This window comes from Pelobates fuscus, chromosome 9 (assembly GCF_036172605.1).
Source record: "Pelobates fuscus isolate aPelFus1 chromosome 9, aPelFus1.pri, whole genome shotgun sequence".
NCBI lineage: Eukaryota > Metazoa > Chordata > Amphibia > Anura > Pelobatidae > Pelobates > Pelobates fuscus.
Window position 1 is genome coordinate 6,212,215 of NC_086325.1, and position 26,849 is coordinate 6,239,063.

The 26,849-nt window shown below is 40.8% G+C and overlaps 1 protein-coding gene across 1 annotated transcript in view; it reads right to left on the bottom strand.

The window, feature by feature from the left end:
• LOC134572215 (leucine-rich repeat and fibronectin type III domain-containing protein 1-like protein) overlaps positions 1-25,126 on the bottom strand; it is a 669,227-nt gene extending 644,101 nt beyond the window's left edge. Inside the window, exon 1 of the mRNA XM_063431031.1 lies at positions 24,210-25,126. The gene's annotated coding sequence lies outside the window, so the exon portion shown is untranslated. The remainder of the gene's footprint in view (positions 1-24,209) is intronic.
• Between the last annotated feature and the right edge of the window lie 1,723 nt (positions 25,127-26,849).

Below are 26,849 nucleotides of genomic sequence, written 5' to 3' on the forward strand. Positions count from 1 at the left end.
GAGAATTCTGGGAAATTAGAGTGAACAGCTTTCCCCTTACCTGCAATGCTGGTCTAACTGTTAATATTTAACAACTTAAAAAAAAATAAAAAATTAAAGGAGTTGGTATCCTCTTCCTATAGATGTCAAACAATATGCGGTACCATTTATAAAACTACTTATGGATTCAATAACATCTCATCCCCTTGAAAAATTTCCTGGGAAATCAGTGCCGTCTCATTCACCCTGCAACATTTCTTAGAGGTCCCCACTTTACACCCTCCTGTGACATTTCTTAGAGGTCCCCACTTTACACCCTCCTGTGACATTTCTTAGAGGTCCCCACTTTACACCCTCCTGTGACATTTCTTAGAGGTACCCTCTCTACGCCCTCCTGTGACATTTCTTAGAGGTCCCCTCTCTACGCCCTCCTGTGACATTTCTTAGAGGTCCCCTCTCTACACCCTCCTGTGACATTTCTTAGATGTTCCTTCTCTACGCCCTCCTGCAACATTTCTTAGAGGTCCCCTCTCTATGCCCTCCTGTAACATTTCTTAGAGGTCCCCACTTTGCGCCCTCCTGTGACATTTCTTAGAGATCCCCTCTCTACGCCCTCCTGCAACATTTCTTAGAGGTCCTCTCTCTACGCCCTCCTGTGACATTTCTTAGAGGTCCCCTCTCTACGCCCTGCTGTGACATTTCTTAGAGATCCCCTCTCTACGCCCTCCTGTGACATTTCTTAGAGGTCCCCTCTCTACGCCCTGCTGTGACATTTCTTAGAGATCCCCTCTCTACTCCCTCCAGCGACATTTCTTAGAGGTCCCCTCTCTACGCCCTCCTGTGACATTTCTTAGAGGTCCCCTCTCTACGCCCTGCTGTGACATTTCTTAGAGATCCCCTCTCTACTCCCTCCAGCGACATTTCTTAGAGGTCCCCTCTCTACGCCCTCCTGTGACATTTCTTAGAGGTCCCCACTTTACGCCCTCCTGCAACATTTCTTAGAGGTCCCCTCTCACCGCCCTCCTGAGACATTTCTTAGAGGTCCCCTCTCTATGTCCTCCTGCAACATTTCTTAGAGGTCCCTTCTCTACACCCTCCTCAACATTTCCTGGAAGCCCCCTCTCTATGCCCTCCTGAAATATTTCCCTGGGGGCATTCTCCCCATCCCCTGTTCTTCCTATAACCATCGATTAAATAGGCACTCTGACAAATCTATAGCTAGTATTACTTTCAAGAGATTCTAAAACAAAAACAAAAAAAATTATATTCACACCTGAACCAGAAGCATTGTTGAACCAGAAAAATCACATTGTTCCAATGATGTTAACAGCCATCACGATGATTGCTAACTGTTTTTGTTATTCCATATTGCACAATTTAAGTGTGCTTTCTAAAGGGATATCAGATTCTTAGTAAATGTCTGTAATCCCAGATATTTGGGGCTTCATACAGAGGTGGGGAGTTGGCATTCGTGCATATGTGCGTGTGTGTTTTTGTTTTGTTTTTGTGTATGTTTATTATAGATTCCCAGATACATTTGCCTAATAATATTTGCAAAGAATTTCTGAATTCTCTACAATTCATGTTCAACGAATAAAAGAATCTGTGTTTTAAACACTATTATTTATTCCTCTCTTATCATCGTCTTGTGCCCTGAATATTTACAATGCTGAGGTTTTTTTATCTGCTTTAGACTGTGTTTTATATGCCTTGTTATATGTTTACCACTGAATCACGCCACAGGTTTGAAATGCAACTCCTGAAAGCTTGTCTATCAATCAAAAGTGCTTTAGCTGAATAAAAAGCGTCATCACCGTATTAAGCAATACATTGTTACCATGTACTGGGAAGAAATATACTTTTCTAAATACCTGAGCTTTTATAATGATCTGCCTTTAGTGAACAGCCAGACCTTCAAAGCTCTCTGCAAACATAGTAACATGGAAAGTGACAGGCGGTGGTCCCAGGACAAGTCCTTGATTACAATCTGGGCCATTAATGACAATCAGTCAATGCATACCCTGCATCCTATCCCTCCGTCTATTTTCATCCATTTCCGATATGAGAAGGTTCACAACGCAGAGCATCCTATGGCAATTGGTAAAAGGAATTATACTGTTTAAACCAAAATAGGTCAAACAGAATCAAAATATCCAGCCCAGCTCTTTTTCCAATTTACACATCCCTTTTTTTTCAATTTTGCACAATTCAGTTTATTAACCATCTTTAAGACCTCTTTGTTTCGGTGTATCTCCGTGCTCTGTGGTGGCAGCCATCTTTAAGTCCTCTTTGTTTCAGTGTATCTCCGTGCTCTGTGTGGGCAGCCATCTTTAAGTCCTCTTTGTTTCAGTGTATCTCCGTGCTCTGTGTGGGCAGCCATCTTTAAGTCCTCTTTGTTTCAGTGTATCTCCATGTTCTGTGGGGGCAGCCATCTTTAAGTCCTCTTTGTTTCAGTGTATCTCCGTGCTCTGTGGGGGCAGCCATCTTTAAGTCCTCTTTGTTTCAGTGTATCTCCGTGCTCTGTGGGGGCAGCCATCTTTAAGTCCTCTTTGTTTCAGTGTATCTCCGTGCTCTGTGTGGGCAGCCATCTTTAAGTCCTCTTTGTTTCAGTGTATCTCCCTGCTCTGTGGGGGCAGCCATCTTTAAGTCCTCTTTGTTTTGGTGTATCTCCGTGCTCTGTGGGGGCAGCCATCTTTAAGTCCTCTTTGTTTCAGTGTATCTCCATGTTCTGTGGGGGCAGCCATCTTTAAGTCCTCTTTGTTTCGGTGTATCTCCGTGCTCTGTGGGGGCAGCCATCTTTAAGTCCTCTTTGTTTTGGTGTATCTCCGTGCTCTGTGGGGGCAGCCATCTTTAAGTCCTCTTTGTTTCGGTGTATCTCCGTGCTCTGTGTGGGCAGCCATCTTTAAGTCCTCTTTGTTTCAGTGTATCTCCGTGCTCTGTGGGGGCAGCCATCTTTAAGTCCTCTTAGTTTCGGTGTATCTCTGTGTTCTGTGGGGGCAGCCATCTTTAAGTCCTCTTTGTTTCAGTGTATCTCCGTGCTCTGTGGGGGCAGCCATCTTTAAGTCCTCTTTGTTTCAGTGTATCTCCGTGCTCTGTGTGGGCAGTCATCTTTAAGTCCTCTTTGTTTCAGTGTATCTCCGTGCTCAGTGGGGGCAGCCATCTTTAAGTCCTCTTTGTTTCAGTGTATCTCCATGTTCTGTGTGGGCAGCCATCTTTAAGTCCTCTTTGTTTCAGTGTATCTCCATGTTCTGTGTGGGCAGCCATCTTTAAGTCCTCTTTGTTTCAGTGTATCTCCATGCTCTGTGGGGGCAGCCATCTTTAAGTCCTCTTTGTTTCATTGTATCTCCGTGCTCTGTGGGGGCAGCCATATTTAAGTCCTCATTGTTTCGGTGTATCTCCGTGCTCTGTGGTGGCAGCCATCTTTAAGTCCTCTTTGTTTCAGTGTATCTCCATGCTCTGTGGAGGGCAGCCATCTTTAAGTCCTCTTTGTTTCATTGTATCTCCGTGCTCTGTGGGGGCAGCCATCTTTAAGTCCTCTTTGTTTCGGTGTATCTCCCCGCTCTGTGGGGGCAGCCATCTTTAAGTCCTCTTTGTTTCGGTGTATCTCCGTGCTCTGTGGTGGCAGCCATCTTTAAGTCCTCTTAGTTTCGGTGTATCTCTGTGTTCTGTGGGGGCAGCCATCTTTAAGTCCTCTTTGTTTCAGTGTATCTCCGTGCTCTGTGGGGGCAGCCATCTTTAAGTCCTCTTTGTTTCAGTGTATCTCCGTGCTCTGTGTGGGCAGTCATCTTTAAGTCCTCTTTGTTTCAGTGTATCTCCGTGCTCTGTGGGGGCAGCCATCTTTAAGTCCTCTTTGTTTCAGTGTATCTCCATGTTCTGTGTGGGCAGCCATCTTTAAGTCCTCTTTGTTTCAGTGTATCTCCATGTTCTGTGTGGGCAGCCATCTTTAAGTCCTCTTTGTTTCAGTGTATCTCCATGCTCTGTGGGGGCAGCCATCTTTAAGTCCTCTTTGTTTCATTGTATCTCCGTGCTCTGTGGGGGCAGCCATATTTAAGTCCTCATTGTTTCGGTGTATCTCCGTGCTCTGTGGTGGCAGCCATCTTTAAGTCCTCTTTGTTTCAGTGTATCTCCATGCTCTGTGGAGGGCAGCCATCTTTAAGTCCTCTTTGTTTCATTGTATCTCCGTGCTCTGTGGGGGCAGCCATCTTTAAGTCCTCTTTGTTTCGGTGTATCTCCCCGCTCTGTGGGGGCAGCCATCTTTAAGTCCTCTTTGTTTCGGTGTATCTCCGTGCTCTGTGGTGGCAGCCATCTTTAAGTCCTCTTTGTTTCAGTGTATCTCCATGCTCTGTGGTGGCAGCAATCTTTAAGTCCTATTTGTTTCAGTGTATCTCCATGCTCTGTGGTGGCAGCCATCTTTAAGTCCTCTTTGTTTCGGTGTATCTCCGTGCTCTGTGGTGGCAGCCATCTTTAAGTCCTCTTTGTTTCAGTGTATCTCCATGCTTTGTGGAGGGCAGCCATCTTTAAGTCCTCTTTGTTTCATTGTATCTCCGTGCTCTGTGGGGGCAGCCATCATTAAGTCCTCTTTGTTTCGGTGTATCTCCCCGCTCTGTGGGGGCAGCCATCTTTAAGTCCTCTTTGTTTCGGTGTATCTCCGTGCTCTGTGGTGGCAGCCATCTTTAAGTCCTCTTTGTTTCAGTGTATCTCCATGCTCTGTGGTGGCAGCCATCTTTAAGTCCTCTTTGTTTCGGTGTATCTCCATGCTCTGTGGTGGCAGCCATCTTTAAGTCCTCTTTGTTTCGGTGTATCTCCATGCTCTGCGGGGGCAGCCATCTTTAAGACCTCATTGTTTCGGTGTATCTCCGTGCTCTGTGGTGGCAGCCATCTTTAAGTCCTCTTTGTTTCAGTGTATCTTCGTGCTCTGTGGGGGCAGCCATCTTTAAGTCCTCTTTATTTCGGTGTATCTCCGTGCTCTGTGGTGGCAGCCATCTTTATGTCCTCTTTGTTTCATTGTATCTCCGTGCTCTGTGGTGGCAGCCATCTTTAAGTCCTCTTTGTTTCATTGTATCTCCGTGCTCTGTGGTGGCAGCAATCTTTAAGTCCTCTTTGTTTCAGTGTATCTCCATGCTCTGTGGGGGCAGCCATCTTTAAGTCCTCTTTATTTCGGTGTATCTCCGTGCTCTGTGGTGGCAGCCATCTTTATGTCCTCTTTGTTTCAGTGTATCTCCGTGCTCTGTGGGGGCAGCCATCTTTAAGTCCTCTTTGTTTCAGTGTATCTCCATGCTCTGTGGGGGCAGCCATCTTTAAGTCCTCTTTGGTTGTATGAACTACTAGGACTTTTTGAATGGCTAAATGTAACTCAAAGCATATTTTTGAGATGATCATCACTTGTAGATATCAGCATTTATAAACTAACACTTACTTATCTCTGGTTGGATAAGCAAAATGTCAGACCCAAGAGGATTTAAAGATGGCTGCCCTCAGGAAGCAGGAGAAGCACTGTATGCATAGATAACGTGTTTTAAATAATAAAAATCAATGACAGATTTCCTGTAAAAAAACAATTAGCGCTAACATCCTGATGTACAGTTTTACTTGCTTTTTTATAGAAACACGTCTGTTAGTTTGCGTTGATTTACCGCAATCTCCTTCTTCACTCTCACTGTTAAAATCTCAGTAGATGCCCTTCAGTTAGTCCCCACCTGTTCGGTTAGTGAACCTGTCCTATTTGCACATCAGACTGATCCCACCCATGAGAGCAGTCTAGAACCGAATGCCGGCAAGTTCTCTCGGCACAAGAGATACAGCAAACCCGGACGATCATTCGGCTTTCTTTGGGCGTAGCTTGTATCTCTCTGGTCACTATGAACATAGGGCCACATCTATTAGTATTTTAAGTTAAGACTTAACCTAAGTAGATGCACTGCAACAAAAACAAAGGATTCTAGGAGAAAGGAGAATTCTGAGAACGGACAAAAGCTTAAAGAAACTCCGTGACTTGCCCTTTGGTAGATCCCTGCTCAGGTCTTAGTGTTAACTGTACATAATACATTACTTTTATAGCATCTACAGATGGCAGTCTTACATATCTGTATAATCTTAGTACGTTATTGATCCTTCACTTAATACGGAATACTCTCTTCACCTTCTCTGGACTCCTCCCAAGTCTATTCAATATCCTACTATGTCTGGAAATGATGGATGTCTTCCAGGTTTTGTTCCCGTCCCTGAGCTCAGCTACTGGAGAATAGATTTAATACATAAAACTTTACAATTCTGAATAAGAAATTATCTATCTATCTATCATCTATCGATATATCTATCTATCATATATCTGTCTATCTATCTATTTATCTATCTATCTATCTAATACATATCTATCTATTTATCATCTATCGATATATCTATCTATCATATATTTGTCTATCTATCTATCGATCTATCTATCTATCTACCGATCTATTTATCATCTATCTGTCTATCTATCTGTATATCTATCTATCTATCTATCTATATATTGATCTATCATATATATTATATCCATTAATATATCTATCTATCTATATATCTATCTAATATCTATCTATCTATCTATCTATTGATCTATCTATCTATCTATTTATCTAATACTTAGCTATCTATCTATCTATCTGTCTATCTGTCTATCTATCTATCTGTCTATCTATCTATCTATCTACCGATCTATTTATCATCTATCTGTCTATCTATCTGTATATCTATCTATCTATCTATCTATCTATATATTGATCTATCATATATATTCTATCCATTAATATATCTATCTATCTATATAGCTATCTAATATCTATCTATCTATCTATCTATCGATCTATCTATCTATCTATCTATCTATCATCTATCCAATAACTATCTATCTATCTATCTATCTATCTATCTATCTATCTAATATCTATCTATCTATCTATCTATCCAACATCTATCCAATAACTATCTATCTATCTATCTATCTATCTATCATCTATCCAATACCTATCTATCTATCTATCTATCTAATATCTATCTATCTATCTATCTATATATCTATCTATCTAATATCTATCTATCTATCTATCCAACATCTATCCAATAACTATCTATCTATCTATCTAATATCTATCTATCTATCTATCCAACATCTATCCAATAACTATCTATCTATCTATCTATCTATCTATCTATCTATCTATCCAGCATCTATCCAATAACTATCTATCTATCTATCTATCTATCTATCTATCTATCTATCTATCTATCTATCTATCTGTCTGTCTGTCTGTCTGTCTGTCTGTCTGTCTGTCTGTCTGTCTGTCTGTCTGTCTGTCTGTCTGTCTGTCTGTCTATCTATCTATCTATCTATCTATCTATCTATCTACCTATCTATCTATCTATCTATATCTATCTACCTGTCTGTTTGTCTGTCTGTCTGTCTCTCTCTCATTTTTACATCTACCTGATGTGTTCGTGGATATGTTATTTTGAAATGATTTATGTCTCTCTCTATTTAGATTTTTAAAGTAATCACATTACTCGTAGTTCGCTGACAGCCCTCCAGGTATTGCTTTCTCAAGAGGGACGTTCACAAACAGACAAAAACGGTACAAGCCTATGTTCGGCTTCTTAAAAAAAAACCAAAAAAAAAAAACAGAGGAGTTTTAGGGAATATTTAATGTGTTCTGGCATGAAAGACTGATCTCTTCTTCCTTCTTACACGGTTTTATAATGACATATCTTGGACTAACAATACACACTCAGCTTTTCGTTTCCTTAATTCCAGAAATCTCAATTCTGTTTCTTTTTCACAAGATGCTCTTCATTTTAGGATGTAATTATAATTTAGATCAACAATAAAGCTGGAAAGAATGTTATTAATAACTAGCACCATTTACAGAGGAATTTACTAAGGTGAGAATTTAAAGGGAATATCTCAGTTAAGGCCAGAGTAGCCGAGCTGAAAGCCTAGCTGACTTGGAGAATGTTTCCGGATCGGCTTTTTTGACTGTACACATTGAATTCCCTGCTGTTTCCGTGCTGAATATTCCATACAGGGAATTTACTGTACCTCCTTGAGGGTCCGGGGATTGTCAAATATCTACTTATATGTGGTTGGATAACCCGGCAGTTAGTGCACCGATGCGCTATTATTGGGATATGTATAAACTCCAAGTTTGATTCCTGTTAGGATGGACTCAACGATTCATCTTCCAGGCGTCAATACAATGACTTCCATTAAGTTGGGTAAAAATAACATCAAGACGTACATTCGGGAACGCTAAATCTATTTCTTGGTTACGTATAATTATTATTACCGGTATTACTTACAGATTGTATTTAGGAAGGTGAGATAACGAACAGTCATAGGGACAAGGTAAGGAAATGAACTGTATGCTGCATTTGTTAAAAATTACTCGATTTCCATTCCATACTTCCTAAGTGTCCCGATTTAGGAGACAGTCCCTATATTGTGCCCAAATCCCTCTATACTCCCAATAATATGACTGAGTGTATAACAGAGCTCCACAGCAATAATACTCCCAGTAATGTGTGAGAGTAAATGACTGAGCTCCACAGCAAAAATACTCCCAGTAATGTGTCTGAGTGTATCACAGAGCTCCACAGCAATAATACTCCCATTAATGTGTCTGAGTGTATAACAGAGCTCCACAGCAATAATACTCCCAGTAATGTGTCTGAGTGTATAACAGAGCTTCATGGCAATAATACTCCCAGTAATGTGTCTGAGTGTATCACAGAGCTCCACAGCAATAATACTCCCAGTAATGTGTCTGAGTGTATCACAGAACTCCACAGCAATAATACTCCCAGTAATGTGTTTGAGTGTATAACAGAGCTCCACAGCAATAATACTCCCAATAATATGACTGAGTGTATAACAGAGCTCCACAGCAATAATACTCCCAGTAATGTGTGAGAGTAAATGACTGAGCTCCACAGCAATAATACTCCCAGTAATGTGTCTGCGTTTATTACAGAGCTCCACAGCAATAATACTCCCATTAATGTGTCTGAGTGTATAACAGAGCTCCACACTAATAATACTCCCAGTAATGTGTCTGAGTGTATAACTGAGCTCCACAGCAATAATACTCCCAGTAATGTGTCTGAGTGTATCACAGAGCTCCACAGCAATAATACTCCCAGTACTGTGTCTGAGTGTATAACAGAGCTCCACAGCAATAATACTCCCAGTAATGTGTCTGAGTGTATAACAGAGCCCCACAGCAATAATACTCCCAGTAATGTGTCTGTATAACAGAGCTCCACAGCAATAATACTCCCAGTAATCTGTCTGAGTGTATAACAGAGCTCCACAGTAAAAATACTCCCAGTAATGTGTCTGAGTGTATAACAGAGCCCCACTGCAATAATACTCCCAGTAATCTGTCTGAGTGTATAACAGAGCTCCACAGTAATAATACTCCCAGTAATATGTCTGAGTGTATAACAGAGCTCCACAGCAAAAATACTCCCAGTAATGTGTCTGAGTGTATCACAGAGCTCCACAGCAATAATACTCACAGTAATCTGTCTGAGTGGATAACAGAGCTCCACAGCAATAATACTCCCAGTAATGTGTCTGAGTGTATAACAGAGCTTCATGGCAATAATACTCCCAGTAATGTGTCTGAGTGTATAACAGAGCTCCACAGCAATAATAGTCCCAGTAATGTGTCTGAGTGTATAACAGAGCCCCACAGCAATAATACTCCCAGTAATGTGTCTGAGTGTATAACAGAGCTCCACAGCAATAATACTCCCAGTAATGTGTCTGAGTGTATAACAGAGCTCCACAGCAATAATACTCCCAGTAATGTGTCTGAGTGTATAACAGAGCTCCACAGCAATAATACTCCCAGTAATCTGTCTGAGTGTATAACAGAGCTCCACAGTAATAATACTCCCAGTAATGTGTCTGAGTGTATAACAGAGCTCCACAGCAAAAATACTCCCAGTAATGTGTCTGAGTGTATAACAGAGCTCCACAGCAATAATACTCACAGTAATCTGTCTGAGTGTATAACAGAGCTCCACAGCAATAATACTCCCAGTAATGTGTCTGAGTGTATAACAGAGCTTCATGGCAATAATACTCCCAGTAATGTGTCTGAGTGTATAACAGAGCTCCACAGCAATAATACTCCCAGTAATGTGTCTGAGTGTATAACAGAGCCCCACAGCAATAATACTCCCAGTAATGTGTCTGAGTGTATAACAGAGCTCCACAGTAATAATACTCCCAGTAATGTGTCTGCGTGTGTAACAGCTCCACAGCAATAATACTCCCAGCAATGTGTCTGAGTGTGTAACAGAGCTCCACAGCAATAATACTCCCAGTAATGTGTCTGAGTGTATAACAGAGCTCCACAGCAATAATACTCCCAGTAATGTGTCTGAGTGTATAACAGAGCTCCACAGCAATAATTTTCCCAGTAATGTGTCTTTAAAGTACAATAAATGTATTTAGAGATCAGTCTGAGTACATAAGATACATTGTTCTAAATTACATTTTAGTTGTAGAAATTATTAGTATGTCACCTAAAATTTCTCAAAGCAGCCCCGCCGCTGGCTGCACCCCACTCACACCCCTAAAATGAAAGTGTCCACCTTTGTGCAGTTGAACTGTTGGCAGATATTCCATTCTCTGTAAAATAATTAATAACGTATTTGGAATCTAATAAAAAACAACCTTTATGGCAAAATGTGAGACTGAGAAGGTGAATTTCAGGAAGATTTACATGAAAACTTCATATTACAAAATCCCCCCAAAATGTAAAGTTTGAATGATGTACCCCGCAATCACTGCTTCCTTTATTAAGATGGCTGCACGTGTAACCACACAGCAATAGTGACACGTGTGTTCCTTACAATGTCCTTCATGCATTTGCTCAATGTTATTGGTTGGATTCTGTTCAATTACGTGGGACTAAGACCGCTGTGCCTGCTTTTGCCACATTTGTTGATGTTTGATTTTATATTTAATAAAAAATAATTTAAACAATAGTGTTTAGTAGATAAACCTCCAAAATATGCATTTTTTTCATTCTAAAAACATCTCACAAAAGCTGATCTCCTGTCTGCAGCCTTTGCAAGCCCTCCCCTTCTAACCCCGCCCAATCTTTCTGTGGCTGTCCAATCACAGACTCCCCAGTGCAGCTCTATGAGAAGTCTTTGCAAGGCAGGTGCTCTGGGCAATTGCTGCCTATTGAGTTTATCTCCACTGAGCTAACCAAACAGGAAGTAACAGGGCAATGTAAGATTATAAAAAGGCCTATTTCTGTTGAAATCTCCACTTTTTGTAAAATGAAGAAAGAGGACGCAGTCAACGAGGTGAAGTGCTTTCAGGATCTGGGTTACCCCATTCAATGGCATAATGGTAAACTGAAACAAAATCCCAAACAATTGATAATGCAGCTAGCGCGGGCTGTGGATGGAATTACATTATTTACTTTGGACAGACAATACGTCATGGAAGGTGCACGTTATTTGCAAAGAGAGAGGGGTCGATTTATTAAGGCAAAAACCGGCGCTAGTCTAGGCTAAGTGCTAACTAGGGAGCAGTCACCATGGAAACCAATAGAATGTCTCTATAGCTCTCACTTTGTCTTGATAAATCTCCTCCGATTTGTGATTTTCCTAATTTATCAGCCAGCACCACTGAGTTATAATTTAGTGATTTCAATACTTCTCACAGGCACAAGAAATACTCCGGTCACTCCCGCTTCTGTATTCCCAAAGCACAGCCACTGGGGAATAAATATATATGTATTTGTCAATAGTTATATATCTAAGTGGAAGCATTTACGGTGTGATATCACCATCCATCCTGAATATTCCCGCTCCTGTCTCGCCATTGGAGTGACGAATGTCCCTTCACAATGTTATGAGTGTGGACTCCATATTTTTAATGCCCGGTGCGCAGTTACAAGATTAAATTTGATCTTAATGCTGTTGTACTGGCTGTATAAATTTACAGCCGGGCGGCTTGGGACAGAGATTCATGGCAGCTAAACCATGACAGTGTGCGTGTGTATACGTGTGTGTACTGTTAGTGTCCGTGTGAGCGTTTATTACCTAGTTCCTGTCTGATGGCCTGTGGGCATATTATAAGTGTAAATAAGGGCTCTGTTAATTCCTTGTGCATGCATGAAGCTGTTTGTGTGTATAAAGGTCTGTGTATGTCTGTGTATGTGTGTTTGTGTGTGTGTGTGTGGGTCCTTCATGTTTGTTTATTAGATGATATGTGTGTCTGTATATAATTAGTGTGTATGACTAATCTGTGTGTGTTCTTTGTTTATGTATGAAGGGGATTGTGTGAGTGTGTACGGGTCTGTGTGTTTATTCTTCATGTTTGTTTATAAGGGGTCTGAGGCTGTGTTATTTGTGTATGTATGAGGGGGTCTGTGTGTTTATATAAGGGTTGGTTTACTTATTCCTCACGTATAAGTATGATTATTAGTCTGTAGGAGTGGTGTGTGTGTGTGTATATATAAGGGTTGGTTTACTTATTCCTCACGTATGAGTATGATTATTAGTCTGTAGGAGTGGTGTGTGTGTCTGTGTATATAATGGTTGGTTTACTTATTCCTCACGTATGAGTATGATTATTAGTCTGTAGGAGTGGTGTGTGTGTGTCTGTGTATATAAGGGTTGGTTTACGTATTCCTCACGTATGAGTATGATTATTAGTCTGTAGGAGTGGTGTGTGTGTCTGTGTATATAATGGTTGGTTTACTTATTCCTCACGTATGAGTATGATTATTAGTCTGTAGGAGTGGTGTGTGTGTCTGTGTATATAAGGGTTGGTTTACTTATTCCTCACGTATGAGTATGATTATTAGTCTGTAGGAGTGGTGTGTGTGTCTGTGTATATAATGGTTGGTTTACTTATTCCTCACGTATGAGTATGATTATTAGTCTGTAGGAGTGGTGTGTGTGTCTGTGTGTATAAGGGTTGGTTTACTTATTCCTCACGTATGAGTATGATTATTAGTCTGTAGGAGTGGTGTGTGTGTCTGTGTGTGTATATAAGGGTTGGTTTACTTATTCCTCACGTATGAGTATGATTATTAGTCTGTAGGAGTGGTGTGTGCGTGTTTGTGTCTGTGTGTGTATATATAAGGGTTGGTTTACTTATTCCTCACGTATGAGTATGATTATTAGTCTGTAGGAGTGGTGTGTGTGTGTCTGTGTATATAAGGGTTGGTTTACGTATTCCTCACGTATGAGTATGATTATTAGTCTGTAGGAGTGTTGTGTGTGTCTGTGTATATAAGGGTTGGTTTACTTATTCCTCACGTATGAGTATGATTATTAGTCTGTAGGAGTGGTGTGTGTGTGTTTGTGTCTGTGTGTGTGTATATAAGGGTTGGTTTACTTATTCCTCACGTATGAGTATGATTATTAGTCTGTAGGAGTGGTGTGTGCGTGTGTGTGTATATAAGGGTTGGTTTACTTATTCCTCACGTATGAGTATGATTATTAGTCTGTAGGAGTGGTGTGTGTGTCTGTGTATATAAGGGTTGGTTTACTTATTCCTCACATATGAGTATGATTATTAGTCTGTAGGACTGGTGTGTGTGTCTGTGTATATAATGGTTGGTTTACTTATTCCTCACGTATAAGTATGATTATTAGTCTGTAGGACTGGTGTGTGTGTCTGTGTATATAATGGTTGGTTTACTTATTCCTCACGTATGAGTATGATTATTAGTCTGTAGGAGTGGTGTCTGTGTGTGTGTATATAAGGGTTGGTTTACGTATTCCTCACGTATGAGTATGATTATTAGTCTGTAGGAGTGGTGTCTGTGTGTGTGTGTATAAGGGTTGGTTTACTTATTCCTCACGTATGAGTATGATTATTCGTCTGTAGGAGTGGTGTGTGTGTCTGTGTATATAAGGGTTGGTTTACTTATTCCTCACGTATGAGTATGATTATTAGTCTGTAGGAGTGGTGTGTGTGTCTGTGTATATAATGGTTGGTTTACTTATTCCTCACGTATAAGTATGATTATTAGTCTGTAGGAGTGGTGTGTGTGTCTGTGTATATAATGGTTGGTTTACTTATTCCTCACGTATGAGTATGATTATTAGTCTGTAGGAGTGGTGTCTGTGTGTGTGTATATAAGGGTTGGTTTACGTATTCCTCACGTATGAGTATGATTATTAGTCTGTAGGAGTGGTGTCTGTGTGTTTGTGTATAAGGGTTGGTTTACTTATTCCTCACGTATGAGTATGATTATTAGTCTGTAGGAGTGGTGTGTGTGTCTGTGTATATAAGGGTTGGTTTACTTATTCCTCACGTATGAGTATGATTATTAGTCTGTAGGAGTGGTGTCTGTGTCTGTGTATATAATGGTTGGTTTACTTATTCCTCACGTATAAGTATGATTATTAGTCTGTAGGAGTGGTGTGTGTGTCTGTGTACATAATGGTTGGTTTACTTATTCCTCACGTATGAGTATGATTATTAGTCTGTAGGAGTGGTGTCTGTGTGTGTGTGTATAAGGGTTGGTTTACTTATTCCTCACGTATAAGTATGATTATTAGTCTGTAGGAGTGGTGTGTGTGTGTGTGTGTATATAAGGGTTGGTTTACTTATTCCTCACGTATGAGTATGATTATCAGTCTGTAGGAGTGGTGTCTGTGTGTGTGTATAAGGGTTGGTTTACTTATTCCTCACGTATAAGTATGATTATTAGTCTGTAGGAGTGGTTTGTGTGTGTGTGTGTATATAAGGGTTGGTTTACTTATTCCTCACGTATGAGTATGATTATTAGTCTGTAGGAGTGGTTTGTGTGTCTGTGTATATAAGGGTTGGTTTACTTATTCCTCACGTATAAGTATGATTATTAGTCTGTAGGAGTGGTGTGTGTGTGTGTATATAAGGGTTGGTTTACTTATTCCTCACGTATGAGTATGATTATTAGTCTGTAGGAGTGGTGTCTGTGTGTGTGTATAAGGGTTGGTTTACTTATTCCTCACGTATAAGTATGATTATTAGTCTGTAGGAGTGGTTTGTGTGTGTGTGTGTATATAAGGGTTGGTTTACTTATTCCTCACGTATGAGTATGATTATTAGTCTGTAGGAGTGGTTTGTGTGTGTGTGTATATAATGGTTGGTTTACTTATTCCTCACGTATGAGTATGATTATTAGTCTGTAGGAGTGGTGTGTGTGTCTGTGTGTGTATATAAGGGTTGGTTTACTTATTCCTCACGTATGAGTATGATTATTAGTCTGTAGGAGTGGTGTGTGCGTGTTTGTGTCTGTGTGTGTATATATAAGGGTTGGTTTACTTATTCCTCACGTATGAGTATGATTATTAGTCTGTAGGAGTGGTGTGTGTGTGTCTGTGTATATAAGGGTTGGTTTACGTATTCCTCACGTATGAGTATGATTATTAGTCTGTAGGAGTGGTGTGTGTGTCTGTGTATATAAGGGTTGGTTTACTTATTCCTCACGTATGAGTATGATTATTAGTCTGTAGGAGTGGTGTGTGCGTGTGTGTGTATATAAGGGTTGGTTTACTTATTCCTCACGTATGAGTATGATTATTAGTCTGTAGGAGTGGTGTGTGTGTCTGTGTATATAAGGGTTGGTTTACTTATTCCTCACATATGAGTATGATTATTAGTCTGTAGGAGTGGTGTGTGTGTCTGTGTATATAATGGTTGGTTTACTTATTCCTCACGTATAAGTATGATTATTAGTCTGTAGGAGTGGTGTGTGTGTCTGTGTATATAATGGTTGGTTTACTTATTCCTCACGTATGAGTATGATTATTAGTCTGTAGGAGTGGTGTCTGTGTGTGTATATATAAGGGTTGGTTTACGTATTCCTCACGTATGAGTATGATTATTAGTCTGTAGGAGTGGTGTCTGTGTGTGTGTGTATAAGGGTTGGTTTACTTATTCCTCACGTATGAGTATGATTATTCGTCTGTAGGAGTGGTGTGTGTGTCTGTGTATATAAGGGTTGGTTTACTTATTCCTCACGTATGAGTATGATTATTAGTCTGTAGGAGTGGTGTCTGTGTCTGTGTATATAATGGTTGGTTTACTTATTCCTCACGTATAAGTATGATTATTAGTCTGTAGGAGTGGTGTGTGTGTCTGTGTACATAATGGTTGGTTTACTTATTCCTCACGTATGAGTATGATTATTAGTCTGTAGGAGTGGTGTCTGTGTGTGTGTGTATAAGGGTTGGTTTACTTATTCCTCACGTATGAGTATGATTATTAGTCTGTAGGAGTGGTTTGTGTGTCTGTGTATATAAGGGTTGGTTTACTTATTCCTCACGTATAAGTATGATTATTAGTCTGTAGGAGTGGTGTGTGTGTGTGTGTATATAAGGGTTGGTTTACTTATTCCTCACGTATGAGTATGATTATCAGTCTGTAGGAGTGGTGTCTGTGTGTGTGTATAAGGGTTGGTTTACTTATTCCTCACGTATAAGTATGATTATTAGTCTGTAGGAGTGGTTTGTGTGTGTGTGTGTATATAAGGGTTGGTTTACTTATTCCTCACGTATGAGTATGATTATTAGTCTGTAGGAGTGGTTTGTGTGTCTGTGTATATAAGGGTTGGTTTACTTATTCCTCACGTATAAGTATGATTATTAGTCTGTAGGAGTGGTGTGTGTGTGTGTATATAAGGGTTGGTTTACTTATTCCTCACGTATGAGTATGATTATTAGTCTGTAGGAGTGGTGTCTGTGTGTGTGTATAAGGGTTGGTTTACTTATTCCTCACGTATAAGTATGATTATTAGTCTGTAGGAGTGGTTTGTGTGTGTGTGTGTATATAAGGGTTGGTTTACTTATTCCTCACGTATGAGTATGATTATTAGTCTGTAGGAGTGGTTTGTGTGTGTGTGTATATAATGGTTGGTTTACTTATTCCTCACGTATGAGTATGATTATTAGTCTGTAGGAGTGGTTTGTGTGTGTGTGTATATAAGGGTTGGTTTACTTATTCCTCACGTATGAGTATGATTATTAGTCTGTAGGAGTGGTGTCTGTGTGTCTGTGTATATAAGGGTTGGTTTACTTATTCCTCACGTATGAGTATGATTATAAGTCTGTAGGAGTGGTGTGTGTGTCTGTGTATATAAGGGTTGGTTTACTTATTCCTCACGTATGAGTATGATTATTAGTCTGTAGGAGTGGTGTGTGTGTCTGTGTATATAAGGGTTGGTTTACTTATTCCTCACGTATGAGTATGATTATTAGTCTGTAGGAGTGGTGTGTGTGTCTGTGTATATAAGGGTTGGTTTACTTATTCCTCACGTATGAGTATGATTATAAGTCTGTAGGAGTGGTGTGTGTGTCTGTGTATATAAGGGTTGGTTTACTTATTCCTCACGTATAAGTATGATTATTAGTCTGTAGGAGTGGTGTGTGTGTCTGTGTATATAATGGTTGGTTTACTTATTCCTCACGTATGAGTATGATTATTAGTCTGTAGGAGTGGTGTGTGTGCGTGTATATAAGGGTTGGTTTACTTATTCCTCACGTATGAGTATGATTATAAGTCTGTAGGAGTGGTGTGTGTGCGTGTGTGTGTGTGTGTGTGTGGTAGAGGTCTGTGTATGTGAGAAGTCAGTTTATTGTTATTCCATGACATACCTCTATTTGTGTATTTTTTTCTAGTGCCTAAAGTGCTCAGATTTGTCTATCTTCTCTATCTATCTTCCACATGGAATAAACCTGATTTTCGTATTTGTTTTGCAATTAACCCCTTTAACCCCTGCTGGGAGTGAGTTTACGACATGTTCTCCTATAAGTTATTAGTGCACGCTGTACAGCAGCTGCTAGGATGTTCTACAGACCAAGTAGCAGGATTTCAATCTCAATTTTAAAAATTAAAAAACTAATTGAGCAAATTCCTGTCTTCCATGTGCAAATCAGGCTGAGTGAAGGCTATGGGAGGACCAGGCTGAAAGAGATGTCAGCCATTCCTGCGCTACGCAGACATTAACGCCAAAACAAAGATCTGGATATATTTCAAATAAGAAAGGTTCCAACATTAGTATTAGTATCTAATGCATTTGTAAGAGGTCAACTCCAGCCTTGTGTGCGTTTTGTGTGTGTGTGTGTGTACTGTTATTGTGTAAGAGATTAGAGTATCCATAGAGTAAGAATGTATGTTTGTGCACAAATTAACACAAAGGCTATTTTAGTAGCTGTGTAATGCTGTTTAGTGTGTTTATGCATGTGTCTTGTATATAGTGTGTGTGCGTGCTGTGTATAGTGTGTGTTCTGTGGACAGTGTGTGTGTGGTGTGTGTGTGTGTGTGTGTGCAGAGTATAGTTTGTTTGGTGTACAGTGTTTGTGTGTTTAGTGTGTAGTGTGTGTTCTGTGTACAGTGTGTGTGTGAGCAGTGTATAATGTGTGTTCTGTGTAAAAGTGTGTGTGTGTGTGCAGTGTATAGTGTGTGTTCTGTGGATAGTGTGTGTGCAATGTATAGTGTGTGTTCTGTGTACAGCATGTGTGTGTTCTGTGTACAGTGTGTGTTCTGTGTACAGTGTGTGTGTGTGTGTGTGTGTGTGCAGTGTACAGTGTGTGTTCTGTGTACAGTGTGTGTGTGTGTGTGCAGTGTATAGTGTGTGCTCTGTGGACAGTGTGTGTGCAGTGTATAGTGTGTGTTCTCTAGATATTGTGTGTGTGTGCAGTGTATAGTTGTGTACTCTGTGGACAGTGTGTGTGTGCAGGGACGTTTTAGCCACGAGGCAAACAAGGCATTTGCCTTGGGCGGCATTTTCCAGGGAGCGGCAAAAAACGCCGCCCCCAAATGCCCAGGGCAAATGCCTTGTTAGCCTTGCGGCTAACTGACATGCTGGGCTGGCGGGCGGCGCGGGCGGCTGGCGAGGGAGAGCTCCCCCTGAGCTGTCTGCTCAGCTCCCTCGCGCGCCGCAGAGTGATGCTGGGAGGCGGAGCCGGAATATGACGTCATATTCCGTCTCCCAGCCTCACTCTGCGGCGCGCGAGGGAGCTGAGCAGACAGCTCAGAGGAAGTGCTCCCTCGCCAGCCGCCCGCCCAGCAGCCACTGGACCACCAGGGAGAAAGAGAACCCCCCCCAGCATTCCCAAAGGTAAGGAGGCTGGGGGGAGGTTAAATAAAAAAACATGTGTTAATGTGAGTGTGTGTGTCTGTTAGTGTGTGTGTGTGTTTGCCTGTTAGTGTGAGTGTGTGTGTCTGTTAGTGTGTGTGTGTGTGTGTGTCTCTGTGTGTGTTTGCCTGTTAGTGTGAGTGTATGTGTGTCTGTTAGTGTGAGTGTGTGTGTGTGTGTGTGTGTGTGTCTGTTAGTGTGTGTGTTTGCCTGTTAGTGTGTGTGTTTGCCTGTTAGTGTGTGTGTGTGTGTGTCTGTTAGTGTATGTGTGTCTGTTAGTGTGTGTGTTTGCCTGTTAGTGTGTGTGTTTGCCTGTTAGTGTGTGTGTGTCTGTTAGTGTGTGTGTGTGTCTCTGTGTGTGTTTGCCTGTTAGTGTGTGTGTGTGTCTGTTAGTGTGTGTGTGTCTGTTAGTGTGTGTGTGTGTGTGTGTTTGCTAGTGAGTGTGTGTGTCTAACTTTGTGTGTGTTTGTTAGTGTGAGTGTGTTTGCCTGTGAGTGTGTGTGTCTGTTAGTGAGAGTGTGTTTACCTGTGAGTGTGTGTGTCTGTTAGTGTGTGTGTGTTTGCTAGTGAGTGTGTGTGTGTCTAACTTTGTGTGTGTTTGTTAGTGTGAGTGTGTTTGCCTGTGAGTGTGTGTGTCTGTTAGTGAGAGTGTGTTTGCCTGTGAGTGTGTGTGTCTGTTAGTGAGAGTGTGTTTGCCTGTGTGTGTGTTTTCCTGTTAGTGTGAGTGTGTGTGTGTCTGTTAGTGTATGTGTGTCTGTTAGTGTGTGTGTTTGCCTGTTAGTGTGTGTGTTTGCCTGTTAGTGTGTGTGTGTCTGTTAGTGTGTGTGTGTGTCTCTGTGTGTGTTTGCCTGTTAGTGTGTGTGTGTGTCTGTTAGTGTGTGTGTGTCTGTTAGTGTGTGTGTGTGTGTGTGTTTGCTAGTGAGTGTGTGTGTCTAACTTTGTGTGTGTTTGTTAGTGTGACTGTGTTTGCCTGTGAGTGTGTGTGTCTGTTAGTGAGAGTGTGTTTACCTGTGAGTGTGTGTGTCTGTTAGTGTGCGTGTGTGTTTGCTAGTGAGTGTGTGTGTGTCTAACTTTGTGTGTGTTTGTTAGTGTGAGTGTGTTTGCCTGTGAGTGTGTGTGTCTGTTAGTGAGAGTGTGTTTGCCTGTGAGTGTGTGTGTCTGTTAGTGAGAGTGTGTTTGCCTGTGAGTGTGTGTGTCTGTTAGTGAGGGTGTGTTTCTGTTAGCTAGTGTATGAGTATCTGTCAGTGAATGTGTGTGTGTGTATTTAGAAGGCGGGGCGGGGGGAATGGTTGGATGGGGATAGGGCGGGGGGAAGGGGGATGGCACGGGGGGAGGGGGGCGCCTGAGTTTTGCCCTGCCTAGGGCAGCACAAAACCAGGATACACCACTGTGTGTGTGTGTGCAGTGTATAGTTTTTCTGTGTACAGTGTTTGTGTGTAGTGTGTGTTCTGTGTACAATGTGTGTGTGCGCAGTGTATAGTGTGTGTTCTGTATAAAAGTGTGTGTGTGTGCAGTGTATAGTGTGTGTTCTGTGGACAGTGTGTGTGCAGTGTATAGTGTGTGTTCTGTGTAAAAGTGTGTGCACACTGTATAGTGTGTGTTCTGTGTACAGCGTGTGTGTGCAGTGTATATTGTGTGTTCTGTGGACAGTGTGTGTGTCTGCTGTGTATAGTGTGTGTTCTGTGTAAAAGTGTGTGTGTGCAGTGTATAGTGTATGTGTTTGTGTGTGTGTGCAGTATATAGTGTGTGTCCTGTGTACAGAGTGTGTGTACAGTGTATAGTGTGTGCTCTGTGGACAGTGTGTGCAGTGTATAGTGTATGTGTGTAGTGTGTGTTCTGTGTACAGTGTGCGTGCAGTGTATGTAGTTGGGTGTATGCATATGTGGGCTCTACATAGTGTGTGTGTGTGCTCTGGACAGTACTGTCTGTTCAGTGTGCAGTGTATGGTGTGTGCAGTGTATGCTGTGTGTGTAGTTTATAGTGTGTTTATGGTGTGTACCGTGTGTAGTACATGTGCGTGCTGTGGGTGTGTTGGTGAGGGCAATGTAAAGTGTGTGTGTAGTGTAAAGTGTGTGTATGTTTGAGCACAGTGTGTGCTATGTATAATATATGTGTATATGTGTCAGAGACAGGTAGGCCCATGTGGTTTTGTAGTATGTGTCTGGGAGGGATTGTATGTTGGCGTGCGGGGGCTGTGTAGGTAATATTGTTGTGGGTGGAAAGGTGTCTGTGTAATATTAGTCAACGTTAGCATGACAATTATTACAGCGTATCCGTGTGTAGTATGTGGGCGTGAGGTGTCTGTGTGTAATGCTTGTATGAAGGGGGTGATTATATGTGTATGTGAGTAACAATGTATGCATTCATTCATTTGTGTTGATAATACAGGGCTGTTTGTTACTTGTCTGTAGATTATTCAATTTTCTGCCATGGGACCTGATTAAATAAGATGCATGTATACAGCATATCCCATACTGCTCCTTACATCATTTACACATACTCACAGCATCATTGAGTCAGAATTACAATGTTACCAACGTGCTACAGGCATTTGAAAGTCCACTAAACATCTGTTCAACTTGTACCTTCATCCAATGACCCCAGCAGGTCATTTATAGTTTTATCAGCTTGTACATCTATTTAAACTGGCTGAGCCTCTTTGGAGCTATAGTCCTTAAATTTTGCAGTGTCAACGGTTAACCATCGCTCTTCTCTACACTTAGAAATGATTACATCCTATTCAAACCATAAGTGGAAGCAACATACTGCAAATTACCCCTTTGGCACCGAAACTCCAGATTACCCACATAAAGAGCTCTAACAAGATCCTATTATTCAGCCTAGCATCCACTGCCTGTATCCTTGTACAGAGTACCCCGTTTCCATTAGCTGCCCCCATAGATTGTAATGTGATCAGACAAAGTGAGTGAGGCATTTGCTCGCAGGTAAAATCAATAGACAGCATTTGTGATGGGATCCTCTCTGCTTTTAGCCTCGGCATTCACAAACCATCAAGCGAGGAATTATTTTATTTGCAGTGTTAAAAACTACAGAGCCCAATTTTACATTGCGGTACTATAGTTATATAATCTGTGTGTGTGTGAATAATCAATATAGGTATTGCACACACGTCCAGAGATTCATTTATTTCATAAATGCACAGCTTGTCATTCGAACAATTTATCTTACAGTGAACTGAGTGTGAAGTATTTTCATCTTTACAATACTAACAGATACATGTGAATTCTTCTTCCCATAATGTGACAGGGTCTTGTGATCCATTGACTAAGGTATGTGTACAGATAAATATAGATGTGTAAATGTGTTAACGATAGATAGATAGATAGATAGATAGATGGATAGATAGATAGATAGATAGACGGACGGATAGATAGATAATAAATAGACAGATAGATAGATAGATAGATAGATAGACGGATATATGGATAGATAATAGATAGATAGATAGATAGATGGATGGATAGACGGACGGATAGATAGATAATAAATAGACAGATAGATAGATAGTTTTTAGATAGATATATAGATAGTTAGACGGGCGGATATATGGATAGATAGATATTGGATAGATAGATAAATAGACAGATAGATAGTTAGATAGACGGACGGATATAGGGATAGATAGATAGATAGATAGATAGATAGATAGATAGATACTGGATAGATAGATAGATAGATAGATACTGGATAGATAGATAGATAGATGGACGGACATATGGATAGATAGATAGATAGATAGATAGATAGATGGACGGACATATGGATAGATAGATAGATAGATGGACGGACATATGGATAGATAGATAGATAGCGTAGATAATAGATAGATAGAAGATTGAAGATAGATAGAGATAGATAGATAGATAGATAATATATAGATAATAGATAGACACTGGATAGATAGATAGATATATAGCATAGATAATAGATAGATAGATAGATAGAGTAGATAATAGATAGATAGATATATAGCATAGATAATTGATAGATAGATAGATAGAGTAGATAATAGATAGATAGATAGATAGATAGATAGATATATAGAGTAGATAATAGATAGATAGATAGATAAGCTAAAATCAGTGTGTTGTGATTTTTGCTCTAGATTCTGTCCGCCAATCTGTTCATCAGAAATATAATTACAAAACTCTTTTAATGACAGCACGATGGACATCTCAATATAATACATAAATAGAATACTTTTAGACAATGATTCAAAATGATCTATAAAACGCCTTTAACTTCTTTTCCGCATAGTCCATGTCTTGCACCCCCACTCCCCCTGGTGAAATGTCCCCCCCCCCCCACTATAGGTCTTCTCATGGCCAGTACCATGGTCCATATGCTTACACCTCTGTATTACCAATCACGTAAGACTCCTCCATTTCCCTACTAATATTTCTGTAGTCTTGTGAGATGAAGCATGGTGTCTTCAAGGAGAATATTTTTAAAGGAATCAAGCATTTACAATGATTAGTAACAGAAGACTTACACGGTTAATATATGGTAAATGTCGTTAGTAATGAATAACAGTGATATCGCAGCCCAGAAATAAGTACATTAATAGATGAATAAATTGATATATATATATATATATACTTAGAAAGAGACACACTTTTCATTCTGCAACGGTTCTACCAGGTCAACGAGCCATCATCAGTACACTTTACAATTTCTCCGAGTTGATATAGGTAAAAAAAACTAAATTGTGGGGGGGTTGCTACTTTACGTCACTGCAGTCATAACAAAAATAATCTGAAAATAAATCACTATATATATATATATAAAACACGGTCTATTCAATCATAAAAATAACTACCTTATCTACACTATACAATTTATAACAGATTGTCATTCTGTGCTTTTAGAAAATAATGTGTGAATGCCCTTTTACCGCTGTCTGCCTTGGGATCATCTGCCTTGGGTGGCTGAGCCATGTGACCACCACTCCTTTTTCTATAGAACATTGGATTTATCTCAATGTATCTCTATGAACATTAGGAGGACGATGGCCTCCAATACAAGCACAAAGCGTTTTCATACAAAAGAGTTGAAAGCAAGCTTTACCTGCCCGCTTCATAGACGGTAAAGATCCTTGGTTGAAGGACAGCCTCCTTCGTTTAATCTGGAGAGGAGTTTGTTTAGCATTTCAGTCAGAACCCCAAATTCCCATCTTCTTTCCCACAATCCTCCTTTTTTAAATTTTTTCTTCTTTTTATTTCAGTTTTCTAGAAACGAACTTACAGTGTTAAATCCCGCTTTCCTAAATGTCCAGGACTCTTTCCAACGCCCCAAAAACCCGGTAAAACCCAAAGCAGACCAAAGCCAAGACCTGGTGGGTCCGCCGTCTCCACCAGTCGTGGGTAAGTTGTCAACCAGGCTGGCTATCCAATGGCGGAGGTTGTAGGGTCTCAATTTTTTAAAGAACCACCCAGGAGATGACATTCCAAAGCAAAAGCCACCTAAGAGCCCATTTGATGTTCTTTCTCTTGCCAAACACAAGCCATCCTTGTAATCCAACCCTGGATAGAGATGGGTTCTTCCATAGACATAGGAATATACACAGCAACAATGTATCCCTGCCCTGTACCACAGCTACAACGTATCCCTGCCCAAGATCTTCACATATTCAGACCTTCTAAGAAGTCCATCCAGAGCACCAGGAAGGTGCTTCAATAACCCTGGCAGGTTGTGTGCATCCAGTCAGTATACAGCACAGATTACCAGCAATATTCAGCTTCTCTCTGCAGGAATCCTCTCATTCCTTATCAATGCGGGACGGATGGATTGTTAATAGGAAACAGAGATGTTTACCTGGCAAGGTTTGCTGTCTCCCTCTCCTCCTCCTCCTTGATCTCTCTCTCTCTCTCTCTCTCTCTCTCTCTCCCTTTCTCGCAGCACACTCGTAGCTACATACTGCAGCTTTACAATCCTGTTCTCCTCAGCATCTGCCTGTGTGTATCTCGCCCACCCCGGCAGTCCTGCCTTCCCTGCCTTCCCTGCTCAGCAACGCTCAAACACTCCCCTCTGCCTACGTCACTCGTCAATCAAGGAGAATCTAGGAAAATTTCAGATGAAATATAAAAAAAGATGGGGTAAAAAAAGGCAAAACAAAACGGAGGTTTATACAGGAATGGTATATTTCTAAATCCATCTAACGAATGAGAATTTTTTTTTTTTCCATTTTGGTGGATAATTAACTGTTAGTTGTATTAGTACTTTAAAGGGACAAATTGACCTAATGGCAGTGACATGTTTAATGGGTTAAAGGGACAGTCCCATGTAGGAGCAAAGTGACCTAATGACAGGGACATGTTTAATGGGTTAAAGGGACAGTCCCATGTAGGAGCAAAGTGACCTAATGACAGTGACATGTTTAATGGGTTAAAGGGACAGTCCCATGTAGGAGCAAAGTGACCTAATGACAGTGACATGTTTAATGGGTTAAAGGGACAGTCCCATGTAGGAGCAAAGTGACCTAATGACAGTGACATGTTTAATGGGTTAAAGGGACAGTCCCATGTAGGAGCAAAGTGACCTAATGACAGTGACATGTTTAATGGGTTAAAGGGACAGTCCCATGTAGGAGCAAAGTGACCTAATGACAGTGACATGTTTAATGGGTTAAAGGGACAGTCCCATGTAGGAGCAAAGTGACCTAATGACAGTGACATGTTTAATGGGTTAAAGGGACAGTCCCATGTAGGAGCAAAGTGACCTAATGACAGTGACATGTTTAATGGGTTAAAGGGACAGTCCCATGTAGGAGCAAAGTGACCTAATGACAGTGACATGTTTAATGGGTTAAAGGGACAGTCCCATGTAGGAGCAAAGTGACCTAATGACAGTGACATGTTTAATGGGTTAAAGGGACAGTCCCATGTAGGAGCAAAGTGACCTAATGACAGTGACATGTTTAATGGGTTAAAGGGACAGTCCCATGTAGGAGCAAAGTGACCTAATGACAGTGACATGTTTAATGGGTTAAAGGGACAGTCCCATGTAGGAGCAAAGTGACCTAATGACAGTGACATGTTTAATGGGTTAAAGGGACAGTCCCATGTAGGAGCAAAGTGACCTAATGACAGTGACATGTTTAATGGGTTAAAGGGACAGTCCCATGTAGGAGCAAAGTGACCTAATGACAGTGACATGTTTAATGGGTTAAAGGGACAGTCCCATGTAGGAGCAAAGTGACCTAATGACAGTGACATGTTTAATGGGTTAAAGGGACAGTCTCATGTAGGAGCAAAGTGACCTAATGACAGTGACATGTTTAATGGGTTAAAGGGACAGTCCCATGTAGGAGCAAAGTGACCTAATACCAGCGACATGTTTAATGGGTTAAAGGGACAGTCCCATGTAGGAGCAAAGTGATCTAATGACAGTGACATGTTTAATGGGTTAAAGGGACAGTCCCATGTAGGAGCAAAGTGGCCTAATGACAGCGACATGTTTAATGGGTTAAAGTGACAGTCCCATGTAGGAGCAAAGTGGCCTAATGACAGCGACATGTTTAATGGGTTAAAGGGACAGTCCCATGTAGGAGCAAAGTGACCTAATGACAGCGACATGTTTAATGGGTTAAAGGGACAGTCCCATGTAGGAGCAAAGTGACCTAATGACAGTGACATGTTTAATGGGTTAAAGGGACAGTCCCATGTAGGAGCAAAGTGACCTAATGACAGTGACATGTTTAATGGGATA